The sequence below is a fragment of the Lactuca saligna genome, chromosome 4 (genome assembly GCF_052625555.1).
Source record: "Lactuca saligna cultivar CGN05327 chromosome 4, ASM5262555v1, whole genome shotgun sequence".
Lineage (NCBI taxonomy): Eukaryota > Viridiplantae > Streptophyta > Magnoliopsida > Asterales > Asteraceae > Lactuca > Lactuca saligna.
The window spans coordinates 103,258,287-103,283,260 of NC_136420.1; the positions used below are offsets into that span (position 1 = coordinate 103,258,287).

The window sequence follows — 24,974 nt, forward strand, 5'->3', positions numbered from 1 at the left end:
AATAAGGGCCAGAGGAGTGATTATCTTCCCACTTCTTGTTGTGACTATATTTATGTGCGCGCCTCGTGGGTTATTTTGGTTTTACTTGGAAGTTCGCCTGGTGATCTTTGGTTGATTTGTTGAGCAAGTTTCCCTAGTTGCGTTTCTATGTTGTGGATAGATGCTTGCTGGTTTCTAAGCATGGTTCTTGTTTCTTGAATTGCAACATCATGATCACTATGTCTCTTTTCTGAAGCAGCTACAAATTTTCTAAGCATCTCTTCCAAACTTGGTTTTCTTTCTTGTGCCGGCTCCTCCTTTTGGTAAAAACCTCTTCCTTTCTGCCTGTACTTCTCCTCCTTAGCCTTCTTATACTCTTCATAAGGGAGCCACTCTTTCTTTGGTTTTCGCCAATCTTCATCATATTGGTCCCCACTTGAGTAACATACTTGCACCTTTTTGTTGCCATTTTCATCCAAGTCGTAGTCTCTAGTGAGATGAGGTTCATTACAATTTTCACAACCCACTCGAATAGCATGGATCGTTTGATCATTTTATCCATCCTCCTATCCATGGTTTTTAGCATAGCCATGATTGTGGACAAGTCTTCAGTAGCTGCATATGCGGCTCCGCTAGTATCATCATTTCTTGGATTATGGTATTCTCTTGAATGCTTAAAGAATTCTTCAATCAATTCCTTGATCATCGAGGGTGGCTTCTTTGTTAGCGGGCCTTGCGAGTCAAGTAACTGCCTGGTTGTGACATTGACTCCATCATAGAAGATGGAGACTTCTTATTGGCTATTAAGGTCATGGTGCAGACAATTTCTTAGCAGGCTCTTGTACCTCTCCCAAGCTTCATATAGCGACTCTCCAGCTTGTTGTTCAAAGTTAGCAATGGCCTTCTTCAACTTGGCTATTTTGGAAGGTGGGAAAAAGTGATCAATAAATTCTTCTTTCATCTTGGCCCGTGTGGTGACTGACTCGGGGGGAAGTGACTTGAGCTAGTATTTGGCAGCACTTTTGAATGTTACTGGGAGCATGCGAAGTAGCTGAATCTCACGATGCACATTTGGAACATTAAAGTAATCAACTACATCATTGACTTCATCAAAATGCTTGTAGGCATCTTCATGGTCTTTTCCATAGAAAGGAATTTCCTTTAGCTGAGCGAGTATGTGGCCCTTTAGCTGGAACGTAGCAGTTGCAGGAATTGCGGGTTGCACAAGTACCGGGCCAGTGTCATCGCGGATCCTCTTCTTCCACTCTCCCATGGGAACTTCATCAATGTTAGCCATGGTAAGAGCTAACTCTTCGCCAGAATCAGAGTCGTGCCTGTATGTAGGTTCTTCTTCTTCCTCGGTGTCGTACTCGGTGTCTTCCTTAATCGAGTCTTCCCTTGCTAAAGATGCGCTGGATGCACCTACTTTGCTACTCTTTTTCTTCCCAAAAATAGTCTTCAAGTTGGACAAAGGGGACTTCTTAGGTGTATTCGAGCTCTCAACATCGATGTATTCATACTCAGTCTTCTTCCTGACCAAGTGAAGCTATAGAGACTTATTCCTTGGTTTGGTGTATCACACCCTGATAATCGGATTAGCCTCTGTTTTTCGAGTCATAACAACTTCAAACTTCTTTGGAGTGATCCTATCATTTAGCTCTGAAACCCTATGTTGTTTCTCCACACTAATATTGAAGAGTTGAATTTTATTGACTTGATAGCACTTTCTTCGGTGGAAGAAAGAGCTTGAGCAAATTTCGCAGATAAACATTCTCCTTTTCTAAGTTGTTTTGTTTCTTGAATAGCAACATTATTATCTATCATGATTTCTCTTACTTCATCAACACTTATATCCCATACTTCAGCTAAAACATTCAAATAAAAATGAGCTTGCTTTTCTTAGAAGGTTTGTGTCGATCGAATAAACTTCACGCATACACACATACACACACACACACACACATATATATATATATATATATATATATGTGTGTGTGTGTGTGTGTGTGTGGGTGTGTGTGTTTGTGTGTTAGGTTATTTTAATATCATTACTATTGTGTTAGGGTAATAATGATTCTTGGGCATCATATTTAAATAAATAATCGTTATGATGGTAATCACAATCAATATTTATCCATAACTAAACCTCTTCATTGAAAGTGATTTTAAATACTCAGAAATCCATAAAAATACTTCATCTCTTATAATGCCCGTAATTTTGGAATATACATTTAAGATATATAAATAATCTTAGCTATGGATGTAGTAGTCGTAATGGATATCTCGTGGATAAAAGAGCACTTAAATTCAACACCAGACGAAGAAGTTATGTTTTTTCAAAGTTTCATGATCAACCTGACACAACTATGCACATCAAAAAATACGAATATGAGATAAGTTTCTTATCATCCCAAGTAATCTAAACGAAAGTTGTAGTAATCGTTAAAAATAGAACGTACATATAAACAATGAAAAAATCTTACTCCGTATGATGAACTTATGATTTTTTGAATTTTCAGTATAATAGTGTGTGACATGGAAATCGAAATTTAGATCAGTTGCGTGTTAGCCAAAACAATCCTAAACGAGAGTTGAAGATCTCGTAAATATGAATTAGACAATATAAAGACAGTTGGGAATTGATTTCGTATGAAAGAGTTATGATTTTTACACGAACTTTGACAGTCTAAGCCTATTAAAAATATAATTTTAAATTAAAGTGAGAATTAGCAGACAAAGTCTAAATAAAAGTTGTAGTACTTGTTGATAGCTACACGTGAATATTAAAAACATTGAAAATGGAACTTGCATGAGAAAGATACGATTTTCTAAAGTTTTTTGAAAAGTGGCACACACACAAAGGTTGCGTGGAGCGCACTTCTAGAAGGTGGGGTATGGAGCAGCACTCTTTCGACACATGTCACAAAACGGAAGGAGCAGTGTGGCTGGAGGGTGTGGTGCACACCTATATGCATGCGATGCGTCTGGTCAAAATCTGCCCTATAAATAGATGCAACCCTCCTTATTCTTCCTCACACCTTTCAACTCCATTCTATCTAAAAAATTTCATTCTTTAGTCTGATTTTCCCATAAATCTTAGAATTTTTTATCAAAGCCCTGAGTCATCGAAGATATAGACGTTCTTGGGTGGAAATTCTGCCTGCGAAGTACTTGAGCTTTTGTTAGAAATCTCTGTAAGTTAAGACATACTTATTATGCTTTAAGTTTAACTTTATACTGACTGATCAGTGATTCCATGTCATAATACTAGTTGGTCTGTTTACACGTGTGATGTCTAGGCTACATTTAATGACGTTCTTAAAGTGGATATATAAATAGTATACTCTATATGCCAAAAAAAAACCTTCCTTCGATATAATCTTACCTCGTTTCTCCTTATTAACTATACATCAGTAGACATTAGAATTGTTGAGGAGCCTAGAATATCACCAGTCTCAAGAAATATAAGACTAAGACATAGTGCTAACTATACCTAGGTCACATCAAAGGAAAGCTAAAGTGCTAAACGAAGCACTACCCAAATCACAAGTCATCCACTTTTAACAAGCGAGGGCGTAGTTAGTTTCCTCTTACATAAAGATATTAAGTATTTGTATAATTAAATGTTATATGTTCTTATGTTTTGTGCTTAACATGATCTATTCTAGATGAAATAATATAAGTTGGGTTTTATATGATTTAATCGTATATTTATTTTCATGCTTATAATACATTAGGTATTGAAGTGTGATGAAAGATGAAAATGATGATAAGATGCCATGAATTTTATAGTGATGAGAGATAATAGATAACGAGGGTGATGGGTGATAAGAGATGACAACCGATGAGGGTGATGGGTGATGATAGATGAAAATGTTGATAACATGCCATGACTTTAATAGTACTATTTTACTAACGATGTAGTCATCTAACAAAGTATAAATGACGATCGCCGACTATTCTAGACTGTTTAGTGGAACAAAGGTAGGTTCATAACATGTAGGTGACGAACTACGTGTTCATACGACGTACTCTATTTCTTATTGATGTTTATTATAGAGGAATCCCCAAAGCAGTACTATCTACTTGATGTTCGCGATGATATTTAGAATAAGTCCTTACTAATGCATATAGAAAGAAAACGAGGATGGCTAATTGTGTTAAATATTTGATGTGAAATAGATAATTATACAAATGAATTATTATTGTAGGTTGAAAACCCTATGTCCTCACCAAGCTTCCCAGCTTGACCCACTATGTTTCTTTGTATCATAGGTAGTAGTACCAAGGTACATGTATAGTGATGTTTAGATCTGACGAGAGATTCAAGGAGATGTAGGCTATACTATAATAATATGGATAGTCAGGAATGGATGTCAAATGACAGATTTGTGGATTGTATTTGTGTATTGATGTGTCAAACTTTGGTAAATGTCTTGTTAGTGAATGTCTGTAAATAAAGAAGGTCCCCCAGACTTTATTATGTATGTATTTGCTAGTCACATTGGTATTTTTCTATGTAATGATGAAGTCTAAATATTTTGTGTCCATTAATATCCTATAAGTAATATAGGTACATTAGGGGCTGTAAATTTTTGACATTTGTAGCCACTGAGCTTTCATTCTCATTGCAACTCCTCTTGTAGGCACTAAGCTTTCATTCTCATTGCAACTTCTCTTGCAACTCCTCGTGTTCATACTTACTCTAATTTTACATTTACGATTGTTAAAATAACTTTACAAGAGTTATGATTTTTATACAGACTTAAACAATCTAAGCCTGTTAAAAAATATAACTTTAAAAGTAAAGTGAGAATTAGCCGACATAGTGTAAATGAAAGTTGTAGTACTCATCGATAGCTACACATGGATATAGAGAACATTTAAAATGGAGCTCGTAAGAGAAAGACATGATTTTTTGAAGTTTTTTGAAAAGCAACATAGGCACATAGGTTGCACGGTGCACACTTCGAGAAGGTGGGGTGTGGACTATCACTCTTTCACCACGTGTCACGAAATGGAAAGAGCAACATGGATCGAGGGTGTGGTGGGTGTCTCTATGTGTGCGGCAGGCATGGTCAAAATCTGCCCTATAAATAGATGCAACCCTCCTCATTCTTCCTCACACCTTTCAGAACCATTCTCTCTGAAAGTTTCCTTCTTTTCCCCTATTTTATGTAGATCTTAGAAGTTTTTAGCTAATCCATGAGTCATTGAAGAGATAGAAGTGTTCGATTCGAAGTTCTGCTTGCAAACTATCCGAGCTTTTGTCAGAAATCTTTTTAAGTTAACTTACACTTATTAGGCTTTAAGTTTAACTTATATTTATATTTATAGTCATTGTTATGAATCTATAAATAAGATTTATTAGTGATTCCATGTTATTATATTTATTGATCTACTTACGAGGGGGATAACTATGATAGATTTAATGACATGTTTAAAGTGGGATTTAAAAACAGTATACTCTGTATACCAAACGCACACTACCTTTGATATGATCATACCTGGTTGCTCCTTATCAACTATAGATCAGTGTATATTGGGATTGTTGTGGAAGCTAGACTATCTCTAGTGTTATAAAATAAAAGACTAAGACTTAGTTATAACTATACCAAGGTCACATCAAAGAAAAGCTAAAGTGTTAGACGAAGCGCTGTGCAAATCACAAGTCATCCAGTTTTAACATGTGAGTGCATACGATGTACTCTATTCCTTACTGTCCAGTGGAACATATGCATGTTCACAAACTATAGGTGATAAACTATGTGTTCCTACGTGTGACATTCATAAAAATTATGCTAAATTTAAACTTTTAAAAACGTTTCAAAACCATTAAACATTACAAAACTTGTTTTCAAAATGATATAATATCAGAGTATCCCAGCAACATAATTATAAATGTGAGGAGCTGTATGATTACACCTTTGCCTTTCCAGGATCACGTGATGTACCTGAATCAATAAAATGGAACTATAAGACAAAAGCTTAGTGAGTTCCCCTAAAAAAACCCATGCACACAATAATACACATATAATCACAAACATCATACTATGGGTCCAGTCAACCATCAGGTTGGAATAACCCAGACCCTCAACCATTCGGTTGGAATGCAACCAACAGGTTGGAATGCCCACATACTATGAGTCCAATCATCCTCAGGATGGAATACTCAAGGCCCACAACCTACAGGTTGGAATTCCCAGGTGTATTGGCATTTAAACAAAGCAGATAAGCCTCAACCACTAGTCAAACATGTGCACATATAACAGATAATCACATGACAATCTATAGCCAGACAAACTGATCTAATGGATCACAACGAGATAATAACACTTGATCTACCAGGATACTGATCTAACAAATCATAAAAGTAAAATACCATCCTATCTACCAGGATACTGATCTAATAGATCATATTAACATAACATATCAGGATAACAATCCAAAAGGGCCGGCCATGGTGACTTCGACCCTTAAGTATAGTGAGGAAAACTCTCATCGCAAGTAGTGCTGGAAGTACTGAAAGCCTCCAATCGTTGTCGCACCGAAAATCCTGAACTATCAGATAATAAATACCAAGTCAATAGATGGGATATCAATCTTGACTAAGGTTCCACATAATCCATATTGCATTTTCTCTAAATTGTGCCAAGGCCCAATGCAAAATCCATGATCTTGAATGTCCATGTGTCCAAAGCCCATTAATGGCCCAATTTTCCTAATCAGGCCCAACTTTCTAATTGGGCCTAACTCTAAGATGAATTATCAAAATATGGCCCAAACGCAATTATTCAGAGAGTCCAGCAGGGCCCAAGTCCAACTAGTCCAAAAGCAGCCGAAATCCCGAGGCCCAATTGTCAAAAGCCAAACAGAGGGCATACGCGGGGCGTACTCCTCTGGTACGCTGGGTGTACCTCCTCTGGTATGCTGGGCGTACTTCCATTTTGTGTTGACCACCATCAGGGTGGTCGACTTAGTATGTTGGACATACTGAAACTACGCTGGTCGTAAACGAGTTTTTCCAAAACTCTATTAAGTAAATAATGGCTTAAGCACTTAAGCCTAAACTTTAGATCCAGTGACCAAATGTGCCTAGGACTCATAAAGTCTTTAACTTTAACACATTGGACGTCTCGAAAGCTCTTAATACTTGGTCGTAATCGATTAAGACCTTCCTACTCCAAGCATGAGACACATTTAGCTATTGGGAAATCATTTTTATCACTTAGGACCTCTTTAAAGGCCTGAAAGGACAACGTATCTCGTCCAAATCATAACATGCACCAACTATGGGACTTTTTGGGACAAGAATGGTTCCATAAAGCTAACATGGAAAGATCCATAACATACAAGCATAAAGTTTGAGGCTTTATACCTTCTAGAGCTTCTAGGACACAAAACAACTTCAGATCCACAAGCTTGTCCTCCTTCTCCAATTCCTTGGTGCAATACTGATGGGTTTTATACAAACAATCATATGTGTACATGCAACCCTAGCATTGGATCTATGTTTTCACTATTAGATACACAACATTATGAACACATAATAAAACCCTAAAGATGATTTCTATTTTCAAAATTAACCAAGAAGGTTAGATTACATACCTCTTGTTGTTATGTTGTAATAACAACTTGAATCTTCAAACCCTAAGTCTTGAAAGCAAGCACCACAAGTGTAGTGCCTCTAATGGCTCACAAACACCAAGAGCAAATGGAGAGGCTATAGAGAGAGAGGAGAGGTATAAAACTTCATCCCTAAGAAGCCTTGGGAAGGTATGGATGAAATCATGAGCCAAAGGGGTGTTTATATAGGTGTAGAGATAGGGTTTCAGTCCTTATCCTTATCTAGTTGCTTGCCCACCAAGCAAACCATAAGATAAGCCTTGAATCCTTATCATGGACGAATTCTAAGGCCTTATCATCTTAAATTCATCCAACCTATCCTTAGGATAATCCTTACCTTATTTTGTAACTATCACATAATTACAATTCAGCCCCTCTAGTTTAATTAATTACATTTGATCACAAAATTAATTCTTAATTAATTATTGACCAATATTAATTAAGCGAATATGATTTCTCCTTTAATATATTATTCTTATAACATATTAATAAATCATAATAACCTCTTTCTCTATTATTATCCAGTCAAGTTGCTATGGTGAAGGCAACCCAAAAGGACCATGCACAATCGGGTCAAGTATTTACCAAATATGGTTACTGGCTTAGACACTAATGCAACAGTCTCCTACTTGGATAAGTCTAGTAACTACAGATGTAAGTACACCTTGATTTGCAATCGTAGCTCTCAAAGACGTTGTCAAACTCTGATCTTATCAGTAACCTGTCCTTCAGATAAGGGATCATATATTCCTCCATTCTAGATATCGTATAGACACGATACATGGATTGAAATTATTCTCTCAGTCTATGTGTTGTTTCTCGATTTCCGATTTACGACGACCGACTAATTGAACAAATCAAAGTAGCCCTAGCCCGGCCGAGCATTTACGTTTGTCATCACTAAATCATCGAGGGGCCCACAGACATCGCTTTTATCCCACTTTGGGTAAAAGGAATGGATAAACTTTGACTCAATGTTTGCTTGCACTCACTCACCAAATCACACGCAACAATAAGTTTTATAACACCGAGTTACTGGTGCGTTTACATATTATCAATGTGCAACCGATTTGCAAGATACAACTCACACATCTCGGTTTCAAGAATATAAGATGTTATCGTCTCACCAACCACTCGTGATACAATTCATGGAGTGATCCAGGTGAGCGTGGGTTTAATCCAATGCTCGAATAAGCACTCATGAACGTTGCAGCAAACATTTACTTATGTCTAATACTCTTTTAGACAATCCACACACCAATTCCCGACAATCTTCATTCATATCTACTTCCAACATATGAACGACTGTGGCCCGTTCGAATAATTTGACAGTTCTAAACCAATTAAATTATTCAGGATGTCAAAACATGCAAAGTGAAACACGAGAATACTACTAATACCCTATGGCCTCAAACCTTTGAGCATAAATAAAACACCTTTTATTTATCACCATATTGATTACTCATTATTTGTCGTTTCGGGTAATCGACTTCTTACTTGAATTATTACGCTAGTCCCATGCTCCTAGCATGCACACAATGTTTACCTATGGTTCTTTCTTTGTGAAATAGATCAAATTGAACACATTTCCAATCATTCTCATTTCACAACTCCAAATCCTTTTACATAAGTGAAAGAATATCAAATTCTTGCTACTAATAGAATATACTAGATTCTAACATTTTATGCAATGATCCTTTCGTAATGTCATTGCACCAAAGTCACAAAGACTATTGCCAATGATATTACAAAGTCCTCTATCGGAGATTGTTACAAGACAATTCCTTAGATATGATGTCTCTCACTCAAATTACATTCCTTTGAACATCCTTTTGCATAAATGTTTCTAATCTAGACATAGATTTTCAATAGTCAATTCCTAATATGGACACGTTTCCATATTTTCCATATGACAACTTATTCTTAATAGAATCTTATCTATTCATAATAATGTCGATATGGTCCATCCAATATGGAAACATTTCCATATCCATATTTTCCATATGACAACTCATTCTTAATAGAATCTTTTCTATTAAAAATAATGTCGATATGGTCCGTCCAATACCATGCTTCCAACTACTCACAAGCAACCAATCCTCGTCGAACATTGGATTGTCCTTTGATAGTTGTTTAATTATTTTAGTCAAAACCGATTCTAGTCCCTTTTCCCTCTAAATGCGCTAGACATTTGGAAAATTTTAGAATGGTCAAATATTAAAGCTTTTGCAATCGACACTATACCAGAAACGTATGGGACACGATGCATAATGTTTTATTTGCTATGTTCTCAAAATTCGAATTATGAAGAGGAATGTCGTAATCATAATCGAAATTTTAAGAACACACTATGTACCTTTGACTAAATTTGTTAACATTTCTCAACCTAATCCTTTAGATTTGAAATGAAGCATAATATTATCTCCCTTAATTATAGCAAAACAACTTTACAACCCTTACGACTTTGCAAGATATAACTCTTGTTTTCTATAATTAATATTGCCAACTTGCAATACGTGCCTTAATAATCATACAATCATAACATTTATGCTCCCACTATCATGATGATTATTATAAAACATAACACTTATGCTCCCACTAGCTTTGACATGTATTCAGAAACAGCTTAACTTTCAGAAAAACAATACTTATTAAATTTCTTAAGTTCTTGTTTCTAATACTTAGTACTTTGATAATCTTCTATCAATGCTTCTTGAACTTATACACCTTTGCCTTAGATAGTTTATATGTGTGTCTAAACAATTAAGACTAATTGCCAAACCTCACAATTCAAATCATGGAAAGGGATACCGTAACCATAATCGAATTCGAGAATGCAATTTTACAATCACTATCTTCTTAAAATCTTTCTTAGTGAAAGCATTTTCTCACAATGATTTTCATGAAGGAGGAAATCTTATGAAACTTAGATTTAAACGGTGTATGTGTTCCTATCCATGTGAATTTGTTAAAACCAAGGTTTACGACAAATTCAAACTCATATGGACCGAACTTTCTTAATCTTGATTTCTTGCCTTATGGTAGCACGCCTGCGCACCATGTCTTCCAAGTAGTTAAGCAACTCACCTTTTCCTATCAATGTAGTTTCCATTGATCAAGGTCCTTGCCTTTTATGCATTCAAATGAGAACTCATAGGACTCACATGCATAATTAACAGCACAGAAACAAAATAATGTCAACACGATAGGTTGTTAACCTCAAATCGTGTGCTAGTGATGATCGATAAGGTTTATTTTATTTGTTCTTGAAACCTTTCAAGACCATTAAGACTCCCACTTACTCCTTGACATATAATATTCTCTTGTCAATAAACATTTCTTGACAAACAAATATTCAAGAGTTAGTGTAGTTTTTATCAAAACACTTCATAAATTGGTCCTAGTTGGTCTTTGTCTTATCCAAGACATCACAACTTTCCACATTTGATGAACGTTATAACCTTTTAACACTTGTCACTCATTGTCACAATCTAAACTCTAAGACTTGTTTTGGAATGAAGTATGATTGACTTCTTGATTTAACCATTTCTTCAATTCTTGATTCCTCTTCTTAAACATACAATTGTACTAAGACTCACTTAGAGGATCATTTGAGATATGGTTCTTAATCATTAAGACCTATCATAAAACGTAAAAGGTACTCTCCCTTCTTCTTAGAATGGAGAACCTTTTATCTTTCTGCCTACTTGATTCTTCTTATTCATTCTGCCAGTGATTTAAACCTTTTTAATCAATTCCGAATTACACTTAATCTTATCATATTTACTAAGCCTTTAGTAAATAATGATGAATATCTTTTTTACTCTTATGGTGGACTTGATCAACACATAACTTTGTGTGCTCGATCTCCTAGTCCTTCACTTGACACTTTGTCAATGAATTAGTCTAATTTCCAAATATGAAATTTCTCATTCATCATGCAACCAAGTTGTGTGATTCCAAATTTCTGTCCAATTGAAATTTGGGTGATGAGAAACTCTCCCTATTTGGTAAATTCTCGACATTTCCATAAATAAGAATCATATCCATTCGTTGTAGAAATATGTAAACATCAATTTTCATAACGATTTCATTGCAAGGAAATAAACAAATAAATAAGTCAAACAAAATTTATTTTATTTATAAAAGCAGCGGAAAACATTTTTCCTTACAATGCAAAATCCATTGAAAACTATGTAGTTGAATATTCCTAACAATTCTATCATAAATATATAAGCTCAAAATCTAATCTTCAAGTCCATGCGATCGAGATCCATTTCTTTGTTATTAGACTCATTTTGCTCTTTCATCAAGCTTCCTTTCTTTTCACCAATCCTGCAAAACATTTAAATGCAATCTTATCACATCATGTATTAAGAGTCAACGAATAGGAACTTAATGGAATTAGATAGTGTATTTTTACCTGAAACACAACCATACTCTTTGACTCTCCCATCTTTGGAATCTTCAAGCTCTTTGGGCAGACTTCTATCCAACGCCCTTTCTCTTGGCAGCAAACGCATGTCGCTTCTCTTAGAACGTCCTCGGAAGCATGGTCGGTTGACTTTCCCAACAAATACGCTCCATTGCTTCGCCAAATCATTTCTGATTCAGCAGCAATGAGCATGTAAGTTAGGTCCATGAGGTTATCGTCATGATCCATCATATAATACTTTCTTTTGAACTCATTATATGATTCAGGGAGTGACTGCAGAATCCAGTTCACAGCCAACTCATCGGGAAATGACACACCCAACATAATCAACCTATCGATGTGTGATTTCATTCCTAGAATGTGGGCACACACGGATTTACCATCTTCATGTTTCATTTCCAATAGGGCCTTAGTGATATTGAACCTTTCAATTCTTCGATCTTGTGGGTTAAGGAGAACAATTGGAAGAGGTGGAGGAAGTGAAGCATGATTTCTTGTTCCTCGATCGAATCATGGAATACCATCTTCATGTGGAATGCTTGTTCTACGGGATTTGGGAGGACCATAGTTGTCGAACTTTGACATCTACAAAACGGGAGAAACAAATTCAAGTTAGTTGATTGATTGGGTCCTTAGTAAATCACCCAAATGAAATACTAAGGCTAGGACCCAACACAATATTCCACAACTCGAGAGAGGGATGCCGTAAGCCTAACTGCAGAATATTCGAAGGTAAGTGAATGACGATTCACTAATTTCCACCACGAAAAACGAAAAAGAAATTTAAGTTTTAAATCTATGAAAACTCCTAGATCCTTTGAGATTCATTGAAATTTCAATGGCATGTTTAAATCTCGATATGCCCCTCTTGTTTGTGATTAGGATGCCGAGGATCACAAAGCGGGTGTGAATAACCATGCAAACTTACATGGTGCCCTCACATGTTACAGTCACCTATTCGATGTGTCGGTAAACCACACACGCTCCACCGAACTATGACAAACATTGAGTCACCCTTTGCTACCTTTGCTTAGAACCATTTAATGTGCCGGTAAACCACACACGCTCCACTAACGTCTTCGCAAGGGCACAAAGTGTAATTTCATAGAATTGCATCAATTCACTTTTGCCTAAGTAATTAAGATTGGGAATTTGTAAAACATTTAGTTACTTTTTTACTTCATTATACTTATAATGGAAAGTTTTTTCGTATCCTACCCGTTCGGCTAACGACCCTCCACTAGTCAAGAGTGCGGTGGCTAAGAGTGGATACCCATTCAATCGCCATTTTATAGGCAATTTCCTTAAACACCCCTTATAGACCAGCTTCGTGAATGAAGCCTACTAACGGTAAGACTGACTTTTACTCATACATATATATAATGTTAGACTTTTAATGTTATATATAGTATAGGGTGTATTTTACACTTTTAAAATGTTAGGTGGTCAAATATAAAAATTATACTTTTAATTGTAAACCAAAACTTTTATGGATTTATTAACTTCTTTTAATTATACACCTTAATTAATTAATAAAACCATAAGGGTGTGATTTGAACTTTTCAAAACAATACTAGGGTTTTGGAATTTAACATTCCTAAATTAAACTTTTAATCAACTTTTAAATTCCAAAACTTGAGGGCAATATTTTGAAACATTTCAAAACATTAGGGTTTAGAATTTAAATATGCATCAAAATTTAAATTCCAAAACTTGAGGGCAAGTTTTGAAACTTTTCAAAACAATTTAGATTTAATTTCTCTTAAAAAAATTTCGAATTTATGACATGTAAATTAAAATTTTAAATATTAAAACTGTTGATTTAATAATCATCTTGAATTAGACTATTAATTTAATTATTAAATCATAAAGGATTATCTAAATCACGAGGATAATTACCATTTATACATTTAAGATATTCTAATCCCTTAATTATCTCTCTAGATTTCGAAATTATGGTTAGGATAATGCAAAATCTATAATTACCATATATAACAATTAGAGGATAATTACAAGATAATGGATAATTCAAATCCCTAAAATTTAGGATCTTATCTTGGGGAGGAGGCTAATTTTGAAAATCAAGGGATTAAGACTAACCCTAGATTTCGAAATTTAAGGGTTGAAGGAAAGGATTTGAAGATCTGATTCAAACTCTTGCAAATTAGCGTTTGCAAACCCTAATCTCGAAAAAACTTAGCCTCCTAGGGTTTATTGGCAATAGACCCTAATATGTCAAGTTCATACAATTGAATAAACTAATTGAAAACAAGTTAACCAAGGGCTCTGATACCACTGTTGGGTTTTATACAAACAATCATGTGCGTACATGCAACCCTAGCATTGGATCTATGTTTTCACTATTAGATACACAACATTATGAACACATAAGAAAACTCTAAAGATGATTGCTATTTTCGAAATTAACCAAGAAGGTTAGATTACATACCTCTTGTTGTTATATTGTAATAATAACTTGAATCTTCAAACCCTAAGTCTTGAAAGCAAGCACCACAAGTGTAGTGCCTCTAATGGCTCACAAACACCAAGAGCAAATGGAGAGGCTATAGAGAGAGAGAGAGAGAGAGAGAGAGGAGAGGTATAAAAATTCGTCCCTAAGAAGCCTTGGGAAGGTATGAACGAAATCATGAGCCAAAGGGGTGTTTATATAGGTGTAGAGATAGGGTTTCAATCCTTATCCTTATCTACTTGCTTGCCCACCAAGCAAACCATAAGATTAGCCTTGAATCCTTATCATGGACGAATTCTAAGGCCTTGTCACCTTAAATTCGTCCAACCTATCCTTAGGATAATCCTTACCCTATTTTGTAACTATCACATAATTACAATTCAGCCCCTCTAATTTAATTAATTACATTTGATCACAAAATTAATTCTTAATTAATTATTGACCAATATTAATTAAACAAATATGATTTCTCCTTTAATATATTATTGTTATAACATATTAATAAATCATAATAACCTCTTTCTCTATTATTTCTCCAATCAAGTTGCTTTGGTGAAGGCAACCCAAAAGGACCATGCACAATCGGGTCAAGTATTTACCAAATATGGTTACTGGCTTAGACACTAATCCAACAAATACTTCATTCTCCAACTACTCCAAATACGCTCTATAATCTCACAAAGTCATGATATGGACTAGGGTTTGGGGAAAACAGCTCAAGACTGAGGAGGTTGAGGTAAGGAAGGGTTATGAGCTTATAAGGACATTTATATAGCACTCAACCCCTAAATATTAGGGTTTGCATCTGTCGTGAGTATGCTTAGCGTAAAAAAGTTTACGACCATCATACTAGAATGCGCCTAGTACGCTTAGCATACCAGTCTTTTTCTCAAAGTTGCAGCTTTATCCCTTTAGGCTTCTCACGGGCCAACTCTTCTTTCCTTAAGCACTGTTAATGTCAAAATAATAATAGAAGAGTGGATTCAGAAATACCTATAAAATCTCGGGATGTTACGATTCTCCCCCACTTGACCTAGACTTCATCCTCAAAGTCTGTTACAGTATATAGATCCGGGAAATTCTCCCGCATCTCGGACTCGGGCTCCCAGGTCCACTCAGATCCCCTCTGATGCTGCCACTACACCTTTACCATAGGTATCTCCTTGTTCCGTAGAAACTTCATTTCCTCTCCAGAATGGCCACGAGCCTCTCCATATAATTTAAGTGCTCAACGACCTGAATATCATCCAATGATACTACTGCCTCCTCATCCATAATGCACTTTCGCAATTGCGAGACGTGAAAAGTGTTGTGAATCCGACTAAGCTCCTCCGATAGCTCTAGCCTGTATGCCACCTTGCCAACCCTAGCGACGATCCTGAACGGCCCAATATATCAAGTACCCAATTTCCCCCTCTTCCTGAAGTGGATCACACCCTTCTAGGGCAAGACCTTCAGGAGTACCATGTCACCAACCTGTAATTCTAACTCAGATCAGCGTCTGTCGGCGTAACTCTTCTACCGACTCTGTGCGGTCTGCAGCCGCTGTCTAATCTGCTAAATCTTCTAGGTAGTTTGCAAGACAACCTCCGTCCGTCCCATCACTCTGTGACCAACCTCACCCCAGTAGACCGGGGTGCGACATCTCTGCCCGTACAACATCTCGAAAAGTGGAGCACTAATACTGGAATGATAGCTGTTGTTGTAGGCGAACTCTACAATGGGTAGGTGGGAATCCCAAGTCCCACCGAAGTCGATGACACACGCCATAAACATTTCCTCGAGGGACTGTATAGTCCGCTCACTCTGATCGTTGGTCTGTGAATGATAAGCTGTGCTAAAATGCATCCACGTGCCCTGCTCCTCGTGGAACTTCTACCTGAAGCAGGAGGTGAATCTAACATCTAGGCTGGAAACAATAGAGATCGGAAATCCGTAGCAAGCGATCTCGCGGACATACACGTCGGCCAACTTCTTGGCCGATGAACTCTCCCATATGGCCATGAAATGGGCACTCTTGGTCAATCGATCCACGATGATCCATATAGCATCAAATCCCTTTGCCATCCTCAGTAGCTTGGTAATGAAGTCCATCGTGATATGTTCCCATTTCCACACAGGAATCTTCAGAGGTTGTAGCTTGCCATGCGGCCTAATATGCTCGGCCTTGACCATCCTACAGGTCAAGCACCTCTCGATGTACCAAGTGATTTCTCACTTCATACATGGCCGCTGGTAGCTCAAAATCAAATCCTGATACATCTTGGTGGCCCTCTGGTGAATATAGAAGTGATAATTGTGAGCCTCGTCCATAATCGTCTACCTGACCCCACCAAACATCAGAACCCATACCCGGCCGCATTAGGTCAACAATCCCCGACTATCCAACACAAATCGGGCGTTCTCGCCCTTGATCCACTCCAATTTCGATTTCTCTGGTCGCATGCCCTCAGCCTAACTATCTCTAATTAAAGTCACGGGTGGAGAATCCACGGATATCCTCACACATGTCGTTGTGGTGGAAGACCCATCTGACTTGCGGCTCAGAGTGTCCGCTACCACGTTCATTTAACTTGAATGGTAAATGATCTCACAGTCGTAGTCCTTGACTACATCTAGCCACCTGTGTTGTCTTATGTTCAGGTTCGGCTGATCCATGATGTGTCTCAGGCTCTTGTGATCCTTCTATATGGTACAGCGGACCCCATAGTGGTAATGCCTCCAAATCTTGAGGGTGAATACCAGTGCTCCCAACTCAAGATCATGAGTACGGTATCGCCTCATGCGGCTTCATCTTCCGCGAAGCATAGGATATCACACATCCTCTCTGCATGAGGACCGCTCCAAATCTTGTGATGGATGCATCACGGAACACCACAAAATCCTTAACTCGCTCCAGGAGAGTCAATACTGGCGCCTCTCATAATCGCTGTTGGAGGGTCTCAAATGCCCTCTACTGCTCAGGGCCCCACCGGAAATCCACCCCCTTCCTCGTCAGACGAGTGAGGGGTACTGTAATCTTGGAGAAATCTCGAATGAATCTTCGGTAATACCCTGCTAACCCTAGAAAACACCCCATATCCGAAGGGGATTTCGGAACCTCCTACTGCATAACCGCCTCGATTTTTGCCGGATCGACCAAAATCCCATCCTGGTTAACGAGATGTCCTGAGGAACTGAACCTCTCATAACCAAAGCTCACACTTCAAGAACTTGACATACAACCATTCCCACCTCAGAACTCCCAATAACTCCTGAAGGTGCTCCTGATGTTGCTCTTGGGTCTTGGAGTCCACCAAGATATCGTATATGAACACGATGACCGAGCGATCGAGCATCGGTCTGCAGACCCGATTCATCAGATCCAAGAACGTTGTTGTGGCGTTGGTGAGCCCAAACGGAATCAACACGAATTCATAGTGTCCATAACGAGTCCGAAACATGGTCTTCTTCATGTCCTCCTCCCAAACCCTGACCCGATGGTATCCGGACCTCAGGTATATTTTGGAGAACCAAGATGCCCCTGCAACTGATCGATGAGATCATCTATCGACTTTTTCACATTCAACTTGTTCAAATCCCAATAATCAATGCACATCAAGTGCAAACCATTCTTCTTCTGGACGAAGATGATCGGTGCTCCCCACAGAGAGCTGCTCGGACGAATGAATTGCTTGCCCAACAGTTCCTGAAGCCTACAGGTTGGAATGCCCAGGTCTATTAACTTTTGAACAAAGCAGATATGCCTCAACCACCAATAAAACATGTTCACAAATAACAGATAATCACATAACAGTCAATAGCCAGACAAACCAATCTAATGGATCACAATGACATAATAACACCCGATCTACCAGGATAATGATCTAACAAATCATAAAAGCAAAATACCATCCTATCTACCAGGATATAGGTCTAATAGTTCATATTAACATAACATATCAGGATAACAATCCAAAAGGGTCGTCCATTGAGACTTAGACCCTTGAGTATAGTGAGGAAAACTCACATCACAAGTAGTGCTGAAAGTACTGAAAGCTTCCGATCGTTGTCGGACCGAAAATGACAAACTATCAGATAATAAATACCAAGTCAATACATGGAATATCAATCTAGACTAAAGGTCCACATAATCCATATCACATTTTATCTAAATGGGGCAAAGGCCCAATGCCAAATCCATGATCTTGAAAGTCTGTATGTCCAAAGCCCATTAATCGCCCAATTTTTCCAATTGGGCCCAACTTTCTAATTGAGCCTAATTCAAAGATCCACTATCAAAACTTGGCCCAAACTCAATTATTTAGAGATTACGGCAAGGTAAAAGTTCAGCTAGTCCAAAAGCGGCCCAAATCTCGAGGCCCAATTGTCAAAAGCCCTACAGAGGGCGTACGTAGGGCGTACTCCTATGGTATGTTGGGCGTACTTCCATTCTGCGTTGACCACCATCAGAGCGGTTGACTCAGTACGTTGGGCGTACTGAAACTACACTGGGCGTAGGTTAGTTTTGCCAAAACTCTAATAAGTGCTTAATGTCTTAAGCACTTAAGCCCAAACTTCAGATCCATTGACCAAATGTGCCTAGCACTCATAAAGTCTTAAACTTTGACACTTTGGACGTCCAAAAAGCTCTTAATACTTGGTCTTAATTCATTAATACCTTCCTACTCCATGCGTTAGACACATTTAGATATTAGGACATCATTTTTATCACTAGGACCTCTTCAAGGGTCTGAAAGGACATATTATCTCGTCCAAATCAGAACATGCACCAACTTGGGACTTTTTGGGACAAGAAGGATTCCATAATGCTAACATGGCAAGATCCATAACATACAAGCATAAAGTTTGAAGCCTTTTATCTTGTAGAGCTTCTAGGGCACAAAACAACTTCAGATCCACATGCTTGTCCTTCTTCTCCAACTCCTTGGTGCAATACTTCCTTCTCCAAATACACTCTACAAGCTCACAAACTCAAGAAATAGACTAGGGTTTAGGGAAAACGACTCAAGACTGAGGAGGTTGAGGTAAGGAAGGTTTATAAGCTCGTAAGGACGTTTATATAGGACTCAAACCCTAAATATTAGGGTTTTCATCCGTCATGAGTACGCTTAGCGTACACAAGTGTCCACCCAGCGTACCTTATGTACTCTTAGTGTACTTGTCTTGTTCTCAAAGTTGCAAATTTAACCTCTTAGGCTTCTCATGGGACAACTCTTCTAACCTTAAGGACTGCAAATTAAAAAATAATAATAGAAGAGTGGATTTGGAAATACCTGTAAAATCTCAGGATGTTACAATACGATGTACGATATTCCTTATTGACATGTATCACGGAAGAATGCCCGAAGAAATACTGTCTACTCGATGGGTAATTAGGTTAAATGTTTGATGTGAAATAGAAAATTAAACAAATTAATTATATTATTATGGGTTGAAAAACCTATATACTCACCCTGGTTTCCAGCCTGAACCACTCAGTTTCTTTATATCATAGGTAGCGGTACCAGGATACATGGATAGCACTGTTTGGATATGATGAGAGATTCGAGGAGATGTAGGCGAATGTATAACAATATGTTGTAAGACCTATAATGACTATATTTATTCTTATGTTTCTTGTATTAGTTATGACATCCCAAGTTTTTTTTATAATCAATGAAATCATTTCTTCGAATAATATTTTTTATGAGACATTTCGTAATATAAAGAATAATCTACTTTAAAATAAACAAACAGGAAAGGTCATTTCAGACATGAAAATAGAGATGTCATAGTTTTTCAACTTGATGACCAAAAAGTGTTTTGATATTCACATATAATATATATATATATATATATATATATATATATATATATATATATATATATATATATATATATATATATATATATAGGCTAGTGGTTAGGGTTTTTAGTATTGAATTTTGGAGATAAGAAGTTGACATAAGTATTAAGAAGTTAAGACATTATATATATATATATATATATATATATATATATATATATATATATATATATATATATATATATATATATATATATATATATATATATTAAAAAGAGCTATCATATTTATATGACAATCAAAATCAATATTTATCCACAATTAAATCGCTTTTATTGAACAATATTTTAAATACTCAAGAATAAATCAAAATCGTTGATTTTTTCAATATGATGATCCAAAATTGTTCTTACATTCACATATTACTTATCATATTCACATGAAATATTATATGTGTATATATATATATATATATATATATATATATATATATATATATATATATATATATATATGATGAGTCTTTGATTTTTTAGATCTCAATGAAGGCCTCGAACCTGATGATGCTAGAGAGATCCGAAACATCATACCTGAATTATTTGACTAAATAGAGTGAGGCTTAGCCATTAAGCCCTTAAACTCTCAAAACATAGTCCCAAAACATAGAACTAGCATCCTAAGGATGGTTTATCACGTAAAGTTTTTAACTTTACGTACATGCATGCAAGAAAGGAGACCTAGAGCCCAAAATGGCTTAATAAAGGACTTAATGCATGGATGGGACTTAGGGCTTAGCAAAGCTTGCAACTTTATGTCAAGAGAGGTCATAAAAGGGTCATATCCAACATAATAAGCCCTTAAACCCTTAACCTTTGGACAACCCAACCATACACCCAAAAATCAAGCTGAAACATCCCACAAAAAGATCTAAAAGATAATGATACAAGTTTTCGACTTTATACCTCAAAACGGCTGTAACAAATGGAGAGTTTCTAGATCTATAGCCTTCCTTCCAAACTATGCACCTTCATTCTTCAAACTCCTTCCAAAGAACACCAAAAACCAACTCTCCAAGTTCACCACAAGCTCACACACTTAACGTTGAAGGAAAATACACGAAATTAGGGTTTTATGGACAAGGAGGCTGGTAAGGAGGCAATCTAAGGGAGTTAGGTCTTTAAATATGGTGGAAAACCCTAAAATTAGGGTTTTCTTAAATAACTTGCAACTCTTCGAGTTTCTCTACACCAAGTCGATGAGTTGGTCCTTAAAAAGACGCGCCCCAAAAGCTTCCAACACATCGAGGTTACGCTATAAACTCTACGTGTTGGACCCTAAAAAGGGGATTTATTTCCATAATTGACCTTCTAGATTTCGGATGTTACAACCCTCCCCCACTTAAATTAGATTTCTTCCTCAAAATTGCTCCTTATTAACACTCATAACAAAACAACCAAATTGATCTGACTTCCCGTCAACTTACCCCCCTTGGATAAAAATCCACCTTTACTTTTCCTGATACCTACTGTCTCAAATTGATCTGACTTCCTATCAACTTACCCCCCTCTGAACCACTATCAAACTAATTCCATAACAAAACCAGACTATGTGAAATACTTTCAACCTAGATTATCTTGATGCTTCTAAAGAAACAAAATCACCGATTATATACAACTATAGAACACTTATACCCGATAGAAGGCTCAGATAATCCTTCGAGTAGAAGATTCGTCCATGCAATGGTTAGACTCATACTAGAGTTGCATAGCAGGGTCTAATCAAACACTCTTAGATTATTTAATCCAACTGCAATTGACTTAGCATGTACCCCAAATAACAAGAGACTCCACACACGAATCTCAAATCACTGTAACCACTCCGACTCATCCTGCTGCCACATGCTTCTTTCTAAAAGCAACAAGTCCTCCCTGATCCCAACTTATCTGTCACCTACTCGAAAAACCAGAAAACTTCCTGATTGATGGGATAAAAGACATAAAAAAACATGATGTAGCCCCAGACAATTCCCGAAAGAAGATCTCGACCGACGAAAACCGGTCCATAGCACCCTGCCATCAAATCCATTTCTCCTGATTCTGAACATGCTATGGTCCCTCCACAGATAGCACCATATGAAGACATAACATAATGGCTCATCTGTCATCGTACTAAACCCATTCCTTACTCTTGAACCCCGCGATTGATGCCTTTGTCATAGTCACACCCCACATTATTACTACATTAAAACAAAAACCTTCATAGAACGTGCGCGATACCCAACTCGATATTTTACCCAAAACCGATTCGATACTCCACTCATAACCCAACATCTACGAATCTACACCTGCATTTCACTCCACAACCTTCTGATTACCAACCCCTTTTACCTAAACGATAAATAGGTATACCTAAACCATCTTTGAGACTCCCATTCTCACACCTGGTCTAACCACCAAGTTCCCAAGAGTCCAACAACTAGGCTACATATCCTAAAACCCTCTGTGTTACATATTGGACACCCGCATATCCTGCAACTCAAGATCTAAATCATTGACTCAACAGTCACTACCAGTTCCAACCTGAATTTTCTTAAATACCCGGGTTCACCCGTGGACCCTAAAGACACCCAACCTAGAATAGAGAATACTTCCCCGAAAACCCTGGTCGGAGTGCCCAATGTACGAACTCATTCTCTTTCCATGCTCGTAACCATCACATAAATAGTTTACTTCGAATCGATGAACAATCCTATCTCAGCCTTACATTACTTCCATCCAACCATGCTTACCACTCATGCCCTTACCACAACCAAACCATCACAACGTCACACCTCCCAAGCCGAATCATATATCCCATCAGGAGTTCAGGCGACGCCTACGAATTCCATTGCCTACAATGATTGGGAGTTTCCCGAACTCTCACCAACACAACATAGGCCTAAGCAACCACTTATTTCTCCCCCACTTGGACTTGACGACACACTCCCACCTCTTAAACTTTATGAATCTCCGATATATTTCCCTTAATTAGCACGAACCACCCAAATCATGCGCTGAACAATACAAGCCCCCCACTGTGAGCCAAACACAATGATCACTCATCTCTAGAAATCCTGAAGAATACTATTGTAATGTTAACCAATCTACTGATCCCAATCACTTCCCATAAATACCCTTTACTGAAGAAATCTGAGAGAAATTATAGATTTGTCCCCATACTACCGCTGCCTAGGAACCAGTGAATACTATGGGCTATTCCGCAATCTTACAACACTCTCGCCCCAACTGACTACTAGTGAATGCTATGGCTCCCCTGTAGTCTTACAACACTCTCGCCCTAACTGACTACTAGTAAATGCTACGGCTCCCCCGTAGTCTTATAACACTTTCACCTCACCACAATCAAAGTCCAATGCCTTACCCCTAATCTATCAATTCGAACACACAGATTCGAGCACGCACTCGACCGAACACCCAAACTAAACTCAATTCATGAGTGGACCCCAACCTGATTCCCTAAATCCCGCTATCAAGCCCCAAGAGGACGCGATTCATATGCTGAGAAATTTTACCGAACTCCCAACTCACACAACCCTCAAACCAAACAACCACTTGGGCCACCTTCCTCCCCGATGGGGATGGGAAAATCATCCTAGTTTCATAACAACTCCCGTTCCTGAATACCTGAACGATTCTCTATGACTTCTGATTGGATTATGTTCTCCCAGCATATGAGAATTGAAGGATTCCCAACCTTTCTTACCACCTAAGAATCCGCTGACAACCAGCGCTTACCAATACAAATGTTTCATCACTAACCATCCTAAAAGGCTACACAATCCTTGAAGATCCACTAAACACTTCCCAAATCCGACAACACTAATGATTCCAAATACTTAAAATGATACAATATCCAACACTTTCAACCCTCAAAATTGATTCCCAGACCAAAACCTCAGCAATGGACCACTCTATAGTCGTTCCTAATGGTCAATCAACACAACTGGAAAAACCATCGAATCCTAACAATAAACCTTCCATACAATGCCCCTGAACTGATCTCGACTTCCACCCAAAATACGATTGAACACTTGGATTCTGCTATACGAGTGATGACCCTTCAATCATCCTACTAATGACACCCGACATGCAAAAGACATACAACAATTCTCGAAGATATAACCCATACCATTAGAGAATTAGACCAGATATACCGCTTACCCCAACCAAAAAAACACTCTAAGAAACATAAATACTGATAGAAACCAAAGGAAAACAAAAGATAACATACCCAAAATATCACCTGTTGACTGGTCAAACATGCTACGTTTGTGGCAACCTATACTCATGGAGAGACAAACTCCATCGAATGCAGGAGCTCCAACGATCTTCATAAACTCAACATGGAACACTCCCAATCGCTCATCCAAGATTTCCAAAAACCCCTCCTTGACTGAACCAAAGATCATAGGAGTCTTCTTCAAAACACCACAGTTAATCTCCTGACGAAATAAATCACGTATTTGCTCACTAATCGGCTCAGTACCCTTACCTGAGCCGGAGTTATAACTTAAACCACCTTCCTGGAAGCTAGTCACGAAACCAAAATACAATCATGTAGAAGATCATAACATACTCAAGAATCCTCTTCCACAAGCTTCGTAGATTCTACGAAAC

General features: G+C 37.6%; 1 non-coding gene across 1 annotated transcript; it reads left to right on the forward strand.

The window, feature by feature from the left end:
• Positions 1 to 785: 785 nt before the first annotated feature.
• On the forward strand, positions 786 to 892 carry LOC145044615 (small nucleolar RNA R71). The gene has a single exon (XR_013681563.1). It is a non-coding gene; the product is annotated as a small nucleolar RNA R71 (small nucleolar RNA).
• The last annotated feature ends 24,082 nt before the right edge of the window (positions 893 to 24,974 follow it).